Raw genomic sequence first — 14780 nt, 5'->3', positions numbered from 1 at the left:
TAAGTATCCCAGCTTGCCCTCAAGTGGAACTTTCCTCTATATGCAAAGAGAGCAAGCTTGTTAGCAGGAGACATGCTGGCCCAGGAGTGCTGCAGTTCAGCTTGTTTGGGCTAAAGGGATATAATGAACCCATACTTTCTTTTCCTCTGCTTCACAAAGCCAAAGTGTTTGGCCTTGACTTCTGAAACATCTCCCTGCTGAATCCAGTAATGCTGCCTATCTAAATTGGTACACCACATTTGTAATTAAGTCTCAGGCAAGATCTTTATTCAGAAAGTGGTCCTAAAAAGCCTTTTTTTCCTTCTTCCCTGTCCTTGGCGAGATCGCAGATCATTGAAGAAAGCAGCACAGAAGCTAAAAATGATTCAATTTAATAGAAAATGGGAAACGATCCTGGGTCAAGTGTGCATCTGTGTCTCTTTATATATCCTAGTCTAAATATAGGTGCTCTGAGGGTTTTGTACAGATAACTGGAGAAAGGAAGGTGAAAAAGAAAAGTCGCTTAATTTCCTCTTGTCCTTTCTCCAGTCTACATAGTTTTTTCAAATGCCTGGACTATTCCACTTTAACCTCTTGGAGACTTTGGACAGTGAAGCCGCAAAATGAGGACTGGAGGAAACCCCACCTGCAAAGTAGTGTGCCAAGGAGAGGCCTTTCAGTTTTAATCACCCTGCTTAATCCTGCCATTCCTAAACACTCTCAAAGGTTGGAGTTGGTCATTTGTTTTCTTAAATTAACATAAATTGGAATTTATGGGCCAGGTGATTCTCTTTGAAAAGGGTCCTTGTGTGCTGGGGAGGTAGGGGGTGGGACTGACCTGTCAGCAGGGAGCTTTTGGGCTACTCCAAAAGCAATTCTTTGTTGTTCTCTCTTCCCATCAATACTACCCAAAGAAAAATAAATAAATAAAAGTGCTCAGCCTTCTTTTAACAGCTGCTCACAAAGATTCCTTTCTTAATGCTTTTTTTTTTCCTTTTTTTTTTCTCCCCTCTTTTTATTGGGCCTTCTGATACCTTGGCACAGTAAAAGGGGGAAGAGAACTCTAGAGACAGTGGGATCCTCTTGGGAAAACTTTGCTTTCAGTTTTTGTTTGTTTGTTTTAATATGAGCTGGTCTGGGGACAAGTAGGCATTGTTGTTTTCCCCAAGGAAGATTGTGTAGGATAAATCAAGGAAGCCTTGGGATTTGCAGTTTACCCCTATTAATTCTGATCTTGTGTATTCTCATTGATGAGGAGGGGTAGCATGTTGTTTTCTCTTCCCAACAGACCAGCTTTCCATGGGATAAAGACTCAGCTTCTCTATACTGCATACTGTATGCTGTTAGTGAAGTATATTCTAATGTGTTTTACCTTGTGCTGCCTGGGGCTAAGAAAGGGAGTAAACTGTCTTCTGGCTCTCCTATAAGTTCCGTAAGAAGTAAAAGGATTAAATTGCACTAAGAGAATCAGATTAGACATTAGGAAACACTTTTTCTCAGTCACAATAGTTAAATACTGGAATACATTGCCTAGGGAAGGGGTGTAATCTGTGTTATTAGAGATTTTTAAGAAGATGTTAGAGAAGTACTTGGCAGAAATGCTTCAATAGAGCTTAATCCTGCCTTAGGACAGAGGATCAGACTCAACTGGTTCCTCAGCCCCTATTTACCCTTTCTCAGTTCTTCCAAGGATGACTTCACCTTTCTGATCTGGGAGGAACCACAGTCCACCTAGTACAGTATTTCTACAATAGATTGCACTTCCAGCCTGCTGCAAACTGAACCGTTGTCAACCCTTTCCCCAGCTTCCTTACTTAGTCCCACAAATGGAAATGAGTGCATATGCTGGCAAATTAAGTTGTGATGTTTCTGGGCTACTGCCTGATGCCTGCCAGACTGTGGGCCGCAGGCTGAGGAATGCTGGTTGTAGTGACCTCCTGAGGTTCATTGGGGCCATAATTTCTCTGATCCTAGCAGCTGTACTGTGGTCCCTCATCATGGCTCTATTAACATATGAGCTTTGATGATAATTATTCTCCTGAGTCCTGGGAGGAAGAAAGACAGCTCTGGACATGTGACAAATAACATAAAATCCCAACTCTTTGGTAAACCTGTTGTTGTAGTGCTTGCAAGTCTTTAAGGTCCAAACTTTGAGGTGTATTCTTAGAGACTGACACATGCTGAGGTTAGACAGCCTTGTCTTTCCAACCTCTGAATTCAAGTGCTATTCCTGCTCAAGGATGAAAGAGAATATCTAAGATACTGCCTGCCACCTGCAATGAATTAAGGAATCATTATTGAACATAGGAAAAGACATAGTTAAAATTGGTTTACTTATCACTTATACTTCCTTATGCACTTATCTAGCCAGATTCTTCAAGTTTTTTAAGGTTTGAAGTAGCACTTCTGATTAGTAAGAACATCCAGGTGAATACAGATCAGGATATTGTGTACCATTTAAACTTTTATAGCCTCTTCTAGAGGCACCTATCAAAGCTCTTAAGAAACGTTTGGCCTTTTTAACCTTTTTGCAACTTAATTCTGTAAAGACAAGTTTATTTCACCTGAGTTTTTTAAGACGAAATCTGAAGCATACACATGATGTGAACCAGTCCTGTTCTTTCAAACATCTCCCACCTATATGGCTGAGACAGAAAAGTAGTTAAGGGTGAGGATGAAGTCGGGCAGTGAAAAAGTCAGGTAGAAACAGGTTACTTTGATGTGTTTCACATCTATAGAGAAAGAAGTCTGCTTTCACCCTCTGATTGTGAGAGACTTTGCCATTTGCTCTAGCTTAACATCAGCCAAGAGTTGTGTTTGATACTGGGTATGTATGTAGATATCCAGAGAGGTGAAGTAGCTCATGTAGCCCTTCAACTGACGCAGATTCTTCTTTTCTTTTTTTTCCCAAAGTTTCCATCATCTACCCTGCAGGAATCTGATGTATCCAAATAAATATTCCATGAATCATGGTTATCCATTCAAAGCCCGAGCCCTGAGGGCTCTCACTTCTCCTGTGCTCCAATTCACCTGCCCACACTCATCCAGCTCTTCGTCTGCCTTTGTGTTATGCCCCTCTTTCATCTAGCTTTAATAGATCCTAGTTGCTCCGTGTGAGACAGGAATGATACAGAACAACAGATCTAAGCCCAGGAGTATGAATAGCATGAATCGAACACAAAAAATCAAGCCAGATACTCATATGCTGGAAATGAGTTAGTTCCTCTGACTGACATAATGTTCTGCTTTTTATTCTAAAAGGATAAATGCTTTTTTTTTTTTTTTTTTTTTCTTTTTTTTCCTCCCCCTGCCCAGGCTTAAGGACACTTAAGATACAGGATTTGCACTGTCTGGGATATGTTTGTGAATGTCTCTTCCTTTCTTCACACATTAATTCCCTCAGCTTTAATGCCACAATTCCTGGCTCAGAGATTTGTGCGCCTTCCTTGTGTTCAGCACCACTGAGCAGTTTCCAGTAATCTATGGAAGAACCACATGCTTGAGGTTTTCCTAACACAAGGTGACAAGAAATGTAATACCCCCTGCATGTTCCCGGAAGCTAGAGGCTTTAGGGTCTTTGCATCCTGGGAAGGGTGTACAGTATGGTACATCATTTCTCCTTTGCCTTTGGGCTGTGTTTTCCTTTTGCTCTGTGCAAGAAACCTGGATGCTTCCCAAAGACAGAAGGAATTGTATAGGTGAATGTCTGCAGGCTGGAGAGTGAACAGTACCCTAACAGGGAAGCGAGATAACGTATTTGTGAGAGAATGACTAGGAATGATGCAGGCACTGCATCTTCGTGTTTGAACTGGAATCAAGATTATGATTTTTAATAAATTCTTCTTTGTTTTTCTGATGGTTGCTGGGTAATGTGAAGGCTAATGGAATATACCATCATTTCTGGAGCATAGGAAAGGGATTTGCTGACCTTCATAGAGGAAGGATGATTTTAAAGGGCAGGCATTCGGATAGGACTCCTGGGACTCCTCATTTTGCCACAGATGCAGGCAAGTCATTTAGGCCAAGACTTTCAGAAGCATTTAATAAAGAAAGATGGAGCATAGCTCAAAATGGCAGTGTCCCCACCCATTTGAAGTGGGAACTGGCTTGCTTTGGGGACAGCTGATGGAAAGGATTTGCAAAGTAGAAGCCCAAAGGCAATAAGATGAGACTTTCTAAACAAAGGAGGAAGCTTGACACCTTTGCAATGGAAACATGATAGACTGACCTGACTGAAGGCCTGAAGTCACCTCAGTGACTTTTATAAGACAGAGGATCTTTTGATGAACCTCCAGCAAGGCTTATTTTTTAATACTTTTTATCTGATGCTTGTTTTCCCTTAAGAACTAAGCAATGACATGCTGCCAACCTCCCTTATTAGATACTAGGAAATATGCATGGTGAAGAAGTCATGACTCATGATATAATCTCTTTTGCAAACTTGAACGCTGTGCAAGTGGCTTTTCTGGTGCCCAATACAGCGTAACGCTTACATTTTTTAGCATTGACTAAGTAACTCTTTTCTAATGGGTCATCTATTTGTATTCAATTTAAAGCGTTTTGAGACCTCTGCTTATGAGTTTTAGCTTTTTCATGTCTCTAGTAACTGACCAAAGGGGGCAAAATTTAATCATGTAAGCATTGTTTCCTTAGCAAAACTAGGCAAAGATTTGTATCTGTGGTGTATGAAAACGTATGATTGCTTTTAGTCTTTAGGATCTGAAAAGAGGCAGGAGGTCAACCAAGACCTGCAGAGGGATGAAGTCAGTTCCTAGGGAACATCAGATTCAGATCTCCTGTTTGTACATGGCAGAGCCTGAAAGTGCAACATATGTGCTGTCAAAATATAGGGAGAAGCAGCATTGTTTGTAAGAATGGCCTTTTTAATTTGTTTCTCCTAACATTACCTGTCCTGATATACCTGTAGCCTCCTCATCTGTGAAAGATGTTCCCTCCTTTTGTGCAAGATGTCCTGGTGGGTAGGATATGCTCCACTGGGAAGAGGCAGAGATGACACAAGCAAGAAACTGTCCCTCAAACTTTATTTGCATGACAGTACTGTCCTGGTTATCCAGAGGGTTTTTAAGCGTGACCTCAGCAGGGTTTTATTCATGGATTTCTCATTTTGCTTTACTTTTTTTTCCATTCTCTCTTGGGCACCTTGGTTTACACGTATCTGTTTTATTCCCTTCATATTTAATTCTAATGACAGGCTTCCTGGGGAGCAGGGTGCCTTCTTTTGGTGGTATCTTCAGGTCTCTTCTCTTGGCCTTGGGCTATTCAAGCTCTTTCATATGACAGGGAATGGGAGACTGGGTCATGACATATCTCTGTCGTCATCACCACTGCAGCTGCATTAAGCTCCACATCATGAGAAATACTTCAGGGTGATATCCTTAGGTGCTCTGAGCTGATATAGAACCACTGGTTTCTAGATCAGAGGCTAAACTAGTGAGTCTTCAAATCAATACATCTTTTGAGAGTAAACGGCTGATTAAATCCTCCAGAGCTTGTCTGTGTTTCAGCAGAAATATGAAGCTTAAGGAAGGAGAGGATAGGGAGGGGAAGGAGCTCTGAATCTTTGGGGAAAGGGAATATGTTGTAAATAAAGCTACATACCATTAATTAACTTAGCATAATTGCCTTGTAATTGCATTGGTAATCATTTTATCTTGAGCTCAGACCAAAAACCTTAATGGGGAAAATCCGTCATATCCAATTTTTGTCCAGATGCTTAATTCCACCATCAAACTAATCCTAACGGATCTGTCAGCTTCATTATAGTGTCATTAGTGATAGAAAAGTAGAAAGTGCTCAAAACTTCTCTGCCTCCCTCCCATGCTTGTCCCAACCAATGTGGAGAAAGAATGGAGGAAGAGAAGAAAAAAAACAAAGTGACCATATTTTTTAACTGGCCTCTTTAGTAGTTGTGCAAGAACTGTTTGGCAATACTTTGAAAGGAGATTGTAAGTAGAGGATTGATTGGTCACTGTTGGCACTGAATGAGGAAATCTAGGGATTGATGTTATCCTCGGGTAAAGAGCTGGCATCAGGCAAACAAATTGCATCGGTATTTCTAAAGCCTCTGCAAGAATTCAGACCTGGCAGCTTGGGAAATAAGAATGGAATTAAGCTTCGGTTAGGCTAACTGAGAAAGTATCATTTTTTCTGTTGTTCCTAAGTCTTGTGTCATGACTTTAAATGAGCAATTTAGGATGTCTTGATTTGACCGCTGTGGAAATGACAAGGATATGGTAGAACAGAAAAAGGAATTATCTGTAGGCCACATGAAGAATGGGTGATATTTGGGTATTTGACCATTCCTCTACATCCTCAGCCAGAAACTGTTAGTTAACACAATCATTTGCATGAATTTACATAGCATATAACTGCTGCAGTCACTGAATACTTGAATAGTTGAACAAACTGGTTGGTTGATTGAACAAATATATTAACTGAAAATGACAGAAGCTCTTGGCTGAAGTGTGTTAACGCTCATAACTTGAGCTGTCAGTCATACAGATTGTGTCTCAATATGAGACAAGATAATTTTGTAAAAGATTTTCCCAGTCTTTCCAGATTTTTATCTTAGCTTGCAAAAAAAGTGCTGCATGTCAGCTCTATACAGATTAGTGTATATTTTGCCTTGCTATTTTTTTAAGTAAGAGACATTGCAAAATGAGGTCTGCTGTTGAAGGTGGAGTTCTTGTTGCAGAGAGAAATTTGAATGTTGGCAGCTTTTGTTTCATTTAGCACCCTGGTTCTTATTAATTCCTCGTAAACATTTGTGAACAGCTAATATATACTGATGAATACATTCAGGTCTCTGCAGTTAATTATTGCTTTAACAATGAACCAGCCTTCAGGAACCTGAAACACATCATTGCTTTCTTGAAAAACAGTATCAACTTCAATGCGTTAACGCTATTCTCCTAAAGTGAGTTCTGCTCATCTTCTCCCTTGTCATCTGCTTCTTTTTATTTTAGGAAATCCAAGCTAAGCAAAGTACTGTTTTCTTCCAAAGAGGGGTGCACTGAAATTCAGTTTCTTCTCTCCCATATATATTCGTAGACCTAATTGTCTGAATTCACATACACCTCCTTTGTGTGTTATAAGAAATAAGGCTTTCTGCACTGGGGAAGGAAATAGAGTCCAATGAACTGCATTTTGAAGTAGCCCTGTGGACCTGGACTGAACACCAGTCTGTGACTCTGTCTTCCCCAGCCAGCCAAAAGCAATGAATGGGAGAGCTGTGCTCGTGGAGGGAACTCTGATAAATGCTCAGTGTGAGCTAGAGAAACACTAGTCATGGTGTCAGCCTCTGCAGTGTGTGAACTTAGGGAAGGAGAAGCATCCTCCATGCTGGAGAATAGAAAGTTGCACCATGAAGTGATCCACAGAGTATGGACTTAGTGAGCAAGAAGCTGACTTTTTCTTCTATTAATTTGTCAACAGAGGTCAGCATTAGCTTCCTCTTCATCTACTTTTTCTGCATGAAGTTTCACCAGCCCTTCATGGTGACAAGGCTGAAGAGGCTGGGAAGATGCATGTGTTTGGATGAGCTGTTTTATGTGCCAGAGGCCTTGCTGCTGCTTTAGTTGTCTGCTATTACTGCTGCTGAGGTGGAAACAGGTGGTCCAGGTTGTTAGGTGCTGTGCTGTAGGAATCCAGAGCATCACCATGATGTGCTTAATTGTGTATTGAGTGTGAAAATCCTCATGTTATCATAAGTGACCCCACCCCATCTTTCAAAGCCTTGGTATTGCAGCCGATGCCTGGTCACAGCTAGGCCACATGGTTCAGCCCCAGATTGCATTTGATGCTGCCCCTCTGTGATGCTTAGTAACCTTTTCTAGGAAGCTGATGACCCAATATGAAAATCTCTCTCCTCTCCTTGCACACAACACAGAGGTGATCAATGGAGACTTTAGAGGCTATTTATTTAACAAGAGAAACAAACCTAAACACAAAAAGGGACGGTTAAAAAAAGAATTTTTAAACAAACTCCAAGAACAGCAGCTGATCCTTCTCTTTTGTAAACAAGGCCTTACTGTAATCTTTTTAACTCTCACCACAAGCCAGATTTATCTTTGGACATCCTGCCCAGAAATCGTTTCACTTCTCTGCAGCCGAATAAACACTGGAGGGAACCGGCCACATGGATACACACACACAGTGGAGGGGAGAGGGATCAGGGCAAAAATGTTTCATTGCAATGGCTAAAAGAGAAAGAAAAGAAAAAAGCCATGAAATCAAATTGTGTGTGGGTGGATAACTCACTTCCTTCACGCACTTCTTATCCACTGATCCTCGCATGCAGGATGCAGGAGTACTCCCGCTCCTGCACCTTCTTGTCATTTGACTCCTTAAATCACTGCAAATATATACAGAGGGGAAAAAAAACTAGAAAAGAAAGAAAGCTGTGAGATAAAGCTGGCATGGGGAAAGAAACATATCTTGCACGGCAGAGTTGTGGTGGTGTGACAACCTCTTGGCCCCCATCCAGAGAGCTGAAGCAGCTGAGGCCTGGAGCTGCTGGGCAGTGGCTATTGGGTGCAGGCAGTGCGTTCAGGGGGCTGAGGGGATGCAGATGTGTGCACTGCTGCTTGGATGTTGCCTTGGGACCTCTCCTCTGTGCTTCTGGCCATACTGGTAACACCAGGATTCCCTGGTGGAGTCACTATCCCTAGAGTGTTCAAGAGTAGAAATGGTACCATAGTCTAGGGAGTCCACAGGCATGAGCTGGTTGTTGGACTGGATAATCCTACTGGTCTTCACAACCTCAATGATTCTATGATAATCTCTTTTTACTATACTTTATGGACAGATAAACAGGAGCCTAGAGACAAGATTTCTTTCAATTGTCTGACACTATGAAACGGTGGATGTGTAGAAGGCTTTTGTCCTCTTGTTGGATGGGAATAGAACTGAACAAGATTGATCAATGGGACAGGTGGCAACATGGGACTGATTAGGAAAGAGAATAAATGAATCAAATGTAATTGTTCTGGGCACTAGTTCTTTCACTCTTGAAGCATGCACTGCAAGCATGTCGTTAATTACTGATGAAATTCACTTGATGTTGTGCTTGTGCCTGGTGCCAACCTTTGGTCAAGAGTAACATCATTTTTTCTATGATCAACATCAAAGAAAGGGAAGAGAGGCCTAGGAACCTATGTGAATCTGAAGGGAAGCAAGTAAAAATGTGTCATCAGCTCTGTGGATGGCATGATTAGGAAAAACCTTCTATTGCCACTTGTTTTGGGAGGATCTGTGCAGCTTTGCTCATGGCTCTGCATGAGTAATGTGGTTGTCCTGTGTCTCTGACAGTGGAAAAAGAATAATTATACTGCACTGTCACATATTTCCTCCCTCTTCAGTGAGCTGAGAAGCAACATGAATTTATCCAACTCCAACTGTATTTTTGACATTCTTTCATTGCAGAGCTGCTATTTGCATCAGCTTCCTGTTTCATGACAGGCCATTGATGGGGGCATTCTCTGTTTTTCATTTTGTTCCTTACAGATGTAAAACTTGGGGAGTCTTCACAAGCAATCTGGAGGAATGAGTCTGCGGTAGAAAGGACAGTGCCTGTGAAATTATTACTTAAAACAGAGTCCAGAGTCTCAGGATGTTATCCTTGAGTGACCTGGGAAGGAGTGAGCTCCTTCATAGCTGGAAAGCATGTGACGTTGACTGCTGTCAGGAAACTTGCAGCTGCAGGATAATGGTCTGAAACTTTGTCATGGGGAAGCTTCTTTTCTGTTGGCATATTTCTTTACTTTTAACTCAAAGGTCTCTGTAATATTCTATGCTTTTAGCACTTTGGCTTTCTGGTTTCATACTGTAAAACAGATAATTTCTAATTCCAGATCTCACCAGTGCCTCCAAAGGATGCATGTTGCCTCACAGACTTTTTTTTCCTCTTTTATTTCTTTTTTTCCAACACATAAAGCTATAAACAAGCAATGAAGAAATCCATCCTTTAAAAATAGCTGGTGACGGTCAGGGCACATGTTTTGCTACTCATGCAGAAAAGGCGAGCATCTGCTTTGAAGAGAAGGCTTCAATGGCTCCAGCAGCAATTTGTAGTCACGGAGCTGTCAGCTTGCACCTGCACTGCAAGCAGCAAAGGAGACAGGGAAGAGGATGTCTCTTATTTTAAACTCAGAGTTATTCAATAGAAATCATTCTGTTGGCCCCCCACAATATTAAAAGGCCCAGTTTTAAAACTGTGGTGACTATGCTGAGATACAGTAGCTAGCATGTGCTCTTCTGCTGTTGTCTTGGGCTGATTTTGAGTGTGGCTGAGGTGTAGGACAGAAATACAGTTTACTAGTAACGACTAATTTTTCTGTGGTGCCTTAATCCTTCTAGCCTCAAAAACATTGCTCAGATCTGTAGGAGAGATTATCCTTGTCTCTCCTTATCTCTTTCTGTACCTCTCTTTTTCTGCCTGTCCCCGTATTTGCACCTGTATCTAAGCCTCAGTGTCTTTGCCAACTGGGAAAGGTTGTAAAGGTAGATTTCTGTCTCCAGTAACTGTCAGTTGGATAGATTTCCTGGCAAAGAGCAAAATGGGCCCAAACTTTCAGACTATGGGAGAAAGGACTTAGCAGCATAGCAGTGACTGAGAGCAGGTTTTTGCTTCTGAGAAGAACTAAGCTGAAGAGCTTTTCAGCAATGACATTGAATTAAAGACCAAATTAATAGTCTGCTGCAGTGCTTTGGTTTGGAATCAATCTCGAGATGAACATTAATGCTAAGGCTATCAAGAAAGAATTTCATGTTCTGTCAGATATTCAGAGAGGATTAAAATATATTATCTTAGGTTGATACAAATAATTATAAACTCATCTGATACTTAGAATGAAACTACTGCAAGGTATTGACTTCTGAAATACCAAAATGACTATGTGAGTGGGACTCAACATTTTGTTGTAGTCTGAGCAACAATCTATACATTCCATATAAGGACATGTAAATGATTTAAGGAGTAGTTTTAACAGTATCTGGGTGCTTTAACGTGTATGAAAATTATTCAGATCAATGACAAGCTCAATGAAATGGTCCAAGGTAGTCCAAGTACAAATCTAGTTTCAGAATGATTTACTCTTGCTGAAAACATATTCCAGGAAAGCAAGTCTGTTTTGACAAGATGGCATTTGCAAATGAAAAAATACTCATATTTCTTTCCACTTCATCTTTTCTGATTATTGACCTGTTCATTTTTCTTATAAAATTGCAGATTCCTCTGTAAGGAGACCATTTTCCCCTCCAGTTCATTGGAAACAAGTAAGTTGCATTTCAATTTCTCTAGTAAAAAGCTTAAGCTAGTCTCTTTAATCATGCATCTCAGAAAATGTGACTGTTGTCAGAAGAGATTTCAAGCAAGAGATATTACCCATGGAAGAAAATGTAGTTGTGTGCCAGGAATACAGAGATAGATTCCCAAAGGGGGAAGAAAAAATAGTGAAAGGCAGAGCTAGTCTTGCAGAAGCACCGTTATGCTTTGGCCCGGGAAGTGAAACACCCAACATACTATTTCCTCTGCTAACTAAGAGGGGCAAGGATTAACCAGCCCTTGAAAAGGTAATAATTTAAGCAAGTGGAATGCCAGCAATGCTCACTTACAGGGGAAAGTTTATAGTGCTTATATCCTGTCTGCTTTACTTTAATAAAATGTAAAATACTTTCAAATAAACTAATGGACTAGGGATACATATCCTCTGGCACATTTCCCCGTGTTCACATCCTGATTGCTGTATAATTCAGTATTTTTCAAGTGCAAGTTCAGTGTTTGCTCTGTCATATTTGGCTGTTGGGGGCTGGATTTAGCACTCAGTCAGGACTGAAGCTCTGGTTCTCCAGAAAGGAATGATGGTGAGATTGGAAAGGTTCAGACTGTATCCCACAAGCTTGTTTTGCTATAGCTATATCTCTTCGTAAAGTTCTTGTTGTTCTTTGTCAGAGAATGCTAAGGCACATACACAACAATCCAACACAAAAGCAACATGTTCACTGTTATGTCCTTTGTCAAAGATAATAATGGAAGTTATGACTGGTCAATCCAACAGTAACTGACTGGTAGTCATGGTTCAGCCCTTCAGATTGTTTATTTACTGATCTTATTTATTATGTTTGTGCACAAAAAATATCAAGGTGCCTTTCTGATAGCTCTTGGGAAGGCCTTCAACAAGAGCAGGATCCTGCAGAAATGGAAAGCAAGCACAAATGATTGTAATTATTCTCCATCCTTGATGAAAAGAACTTTATTTTAGAAAGCCTCTGCATTGTCAGATTTAGAACAGCTTTCAGTGATTTAGGAGAAAAGGAATATGTACCTCATGCTGGAGAGTGTCTCCAAAAGGCCATTGTGGGTCATCAGCTACTCACAGGAAGCCTTGGTAACTGGCTCAGCTTTATTCTAGAGTCAGTTTAGTTTTAGTGGGAAAATGTTGATGGTTTTTTTTCTTCTTCTTTTTTTCTTTTGCATAACTTTGTTAAAATGCTGCTCTAAACCATGTGAATCAGCATTGAAGAAGAGAGAATGACTTTGACTTTTGTGAAGTCCAGGCTTAACCCTTGGCTGCTGAGAAAAGCAACTGATAGACACACTTGCACTAGGCTTTCATGCATTTGTTTGGTGCCTTAGTCTTTTTAAGCTTTTCCTCTGTGAAAGTGATGGCCATCAAGATTCCTAGCATCTCACTACAACATCAAGCATCCTGAAGGGTCCCTTCTGGAGAGTTTGTCTTCTGTACAGCACCAGAATAGATGGGCAGGGCATCCACATTGCTAGAGCTCAATTGCTGCTGATGACAGTAGAGAAGGGATGAGTTCTAAGCTAGTATCTCCACATTCATCTAGTTTGGAAACTGTGCAGGATCCTGTTGCAGCAAAGCAAAATATCCTGTGGGCAAAAGGGAAGATGAAAAAGTTAATGTGTTCTTCCCCCCTCTATTCAGTAGTTCATGTTATAGGCATATGATTTTTATTTAAAAGAAATGGGGAGGCATGAATCTCTGCTGGTATCCTGCAGGCCTTATCATTTTTGTAAGGAGAAAAGCCAGAACAGCTTTGAAAGGTAGCGGTTGTGTTTATTCCATTCTCTTCAGATAGCTGCTAAATCACCGTGTACAGTGAGGCTAGTCCCTGGCTTTCATCTGGTTGTTTTGATGAATTAGCCAAGTCATTGCCATATGCTGGCTGTGGAGTGTATGTTAGGACTCTTCCCTTGCCCTGAGCTCTTTACTGTTGTGCTTTGTTCCACAGGTGTTCTGCACCCTAAATTGCAGGGCTTTTTTGTACATCTCTCTTCTCATGTCTGCACCTCTTGACATCTATATCCTGTGCTGGGTTTTAATAGCATTTGTGACTTCAAGTAAAGGGTACCCCTGCCCTGCTTTATCGTTTTTCCTGATCTGAACAGTCCTGGGACTTCTAGTCCAGATGTAAAGGTTGTAGGTTGCACTAAAAGAGATTAAGGGAAGAGAGACCAAGGGTATGTGTGAGTTCTTTCTTCTTCTGTGACAGTCTGAAATTAGATGAAGAGGATGGCTGCTTGTTGGATGTCTTCAGATAAATGGCTTCTTGCAGCAGGCTGAGAGAAGAAATAAGAAGCAAGTCCCTGGGAAAGTCACAAATTTGCAAGTAGTTGACTTGGTTCACAAAAGGCCATCTAGCCAGTTAGAGGGGAAACTAAGGTAAACTCCGCATCTGATGAAGACAGGAGAATCTGCCAGTGTTTAGTAAGAACAAACTTACCCATTTTGTTTTGCTATTAGAAGAGCAAGAAGCTGGCAGCATGTGGGCTTGGCTGTCTTTTATCATAGATAAGCCTGTGCAGTGAAAATGGAGAATCTTGGGACTTTGTTGTGGTGGGAAAGATTTTTTCCTAGCGTAAGACTGATACTTTTCTGTGTTGGTAGTGATTTAGGCCAGGTAATGCCCAGCTCAGTCCTTGCCAGCTAGCTGTGTATCTGTTGCTGCAGATGGGTACATAGGGTACGCATCTCTTGCCATTTAAAAATATGTTATCCAGAGAAGCCAAAATATAACTAACAAGAAAAAAATGCTCTGCACAATAAAACAGAATGCCATAAAAGTGTCAGCGCTTCCAAACCTTTCCCTGGTGGGTCACAGCAGAAATATCCATCGTTCCTCTGGGACACGTCTCCTGCCATCTGCTTCTCATTTATTTTCCCCCTTGTGCCACCCCTTGGAAGGATTCTGGAAAGAAGAGCTTGGCACCCATTGCCAGGAGATTTGCATCCCATGTTTTGATTTGAAGGGTTCCCTCCCCTGAGGGAAAAGTTGGCATTATCCAGTGACCCAAGTTAAAAAAGGAAAACAAAGGGATACACCCAATTCTGCTGCAACTCCCAAATTGATTTCTGAGATTCAGGTGAAAGGCAAGCCAGTGTTTTTCCACTTGATGGCTAAGAAGAGTTTATCTCTGGGTCTGAGCGGGAAATGTTTGTCTCTGTGGCTCATTTGTTTCAAAGCTGGCTTGGCCTGGCTGCATGCTGGAGCTCTAAGCGGTTTTAGCACTTGTGAAGGTGACCTGTTGCCTCAAGGCAGCTCTTGAAGCATGAAGGCTATTTCCAGACTCTTAGGTCAGCCCAGGACTGTAGCTTGCAACCATCCAATGTCCTGATGTGTCTCTTGTGCCAGTGTGGTGGTTCACTCGCTGCCTCAAACCCATTTGTTTCATCAAGCAGCACAAGAGAGAGTCACGGGTACAACCCTGAATCCCACACCAGGATGGAAAGGGTTTGAATGAGAGCACCTGCACCTTC

The 14780-nt window shown here is 41.4% G+C and overlaps 1 long non-coding RNA gene across 2 annotated transcripts in view; it reads left to right on the top strand.

Annotated features, from left to right (window-relative positions):
• LOC116653662 overlaps positions 1–14780 on the top strand; it is a 424305-nt gene that overhangs the window by 68939 nt on the left and 340586 nt on the right. For both annotated transcript variants that reach the window (XR_004307914.1, XR_004307915.1), the window contains exon 4: positions 11228–11274. This is a non-coding gene — a long non-coding RNA (uncharacterized LOC116653662). The remainder of the gene's footprint in view (positions 1–11227; positions 11275–14780) is intronic.

Source organism: Coturnix japonica, chromosome 7 (assembly GCF_001577835.2).
Source record: "Coturnix japonica isolate 7356 chromosome 7, Coturnix japonica 2.1, whole genome shotgun sequence".
Lineage (NCBI taxonomy): Eukaryota > Metazoa > Chordata > Aves > Galliformes > Phasianidae > Coturnix > Coturnix japonica.
This window is presented reverse-complemented; position numbering and strand designations above follow the sequence as displayed.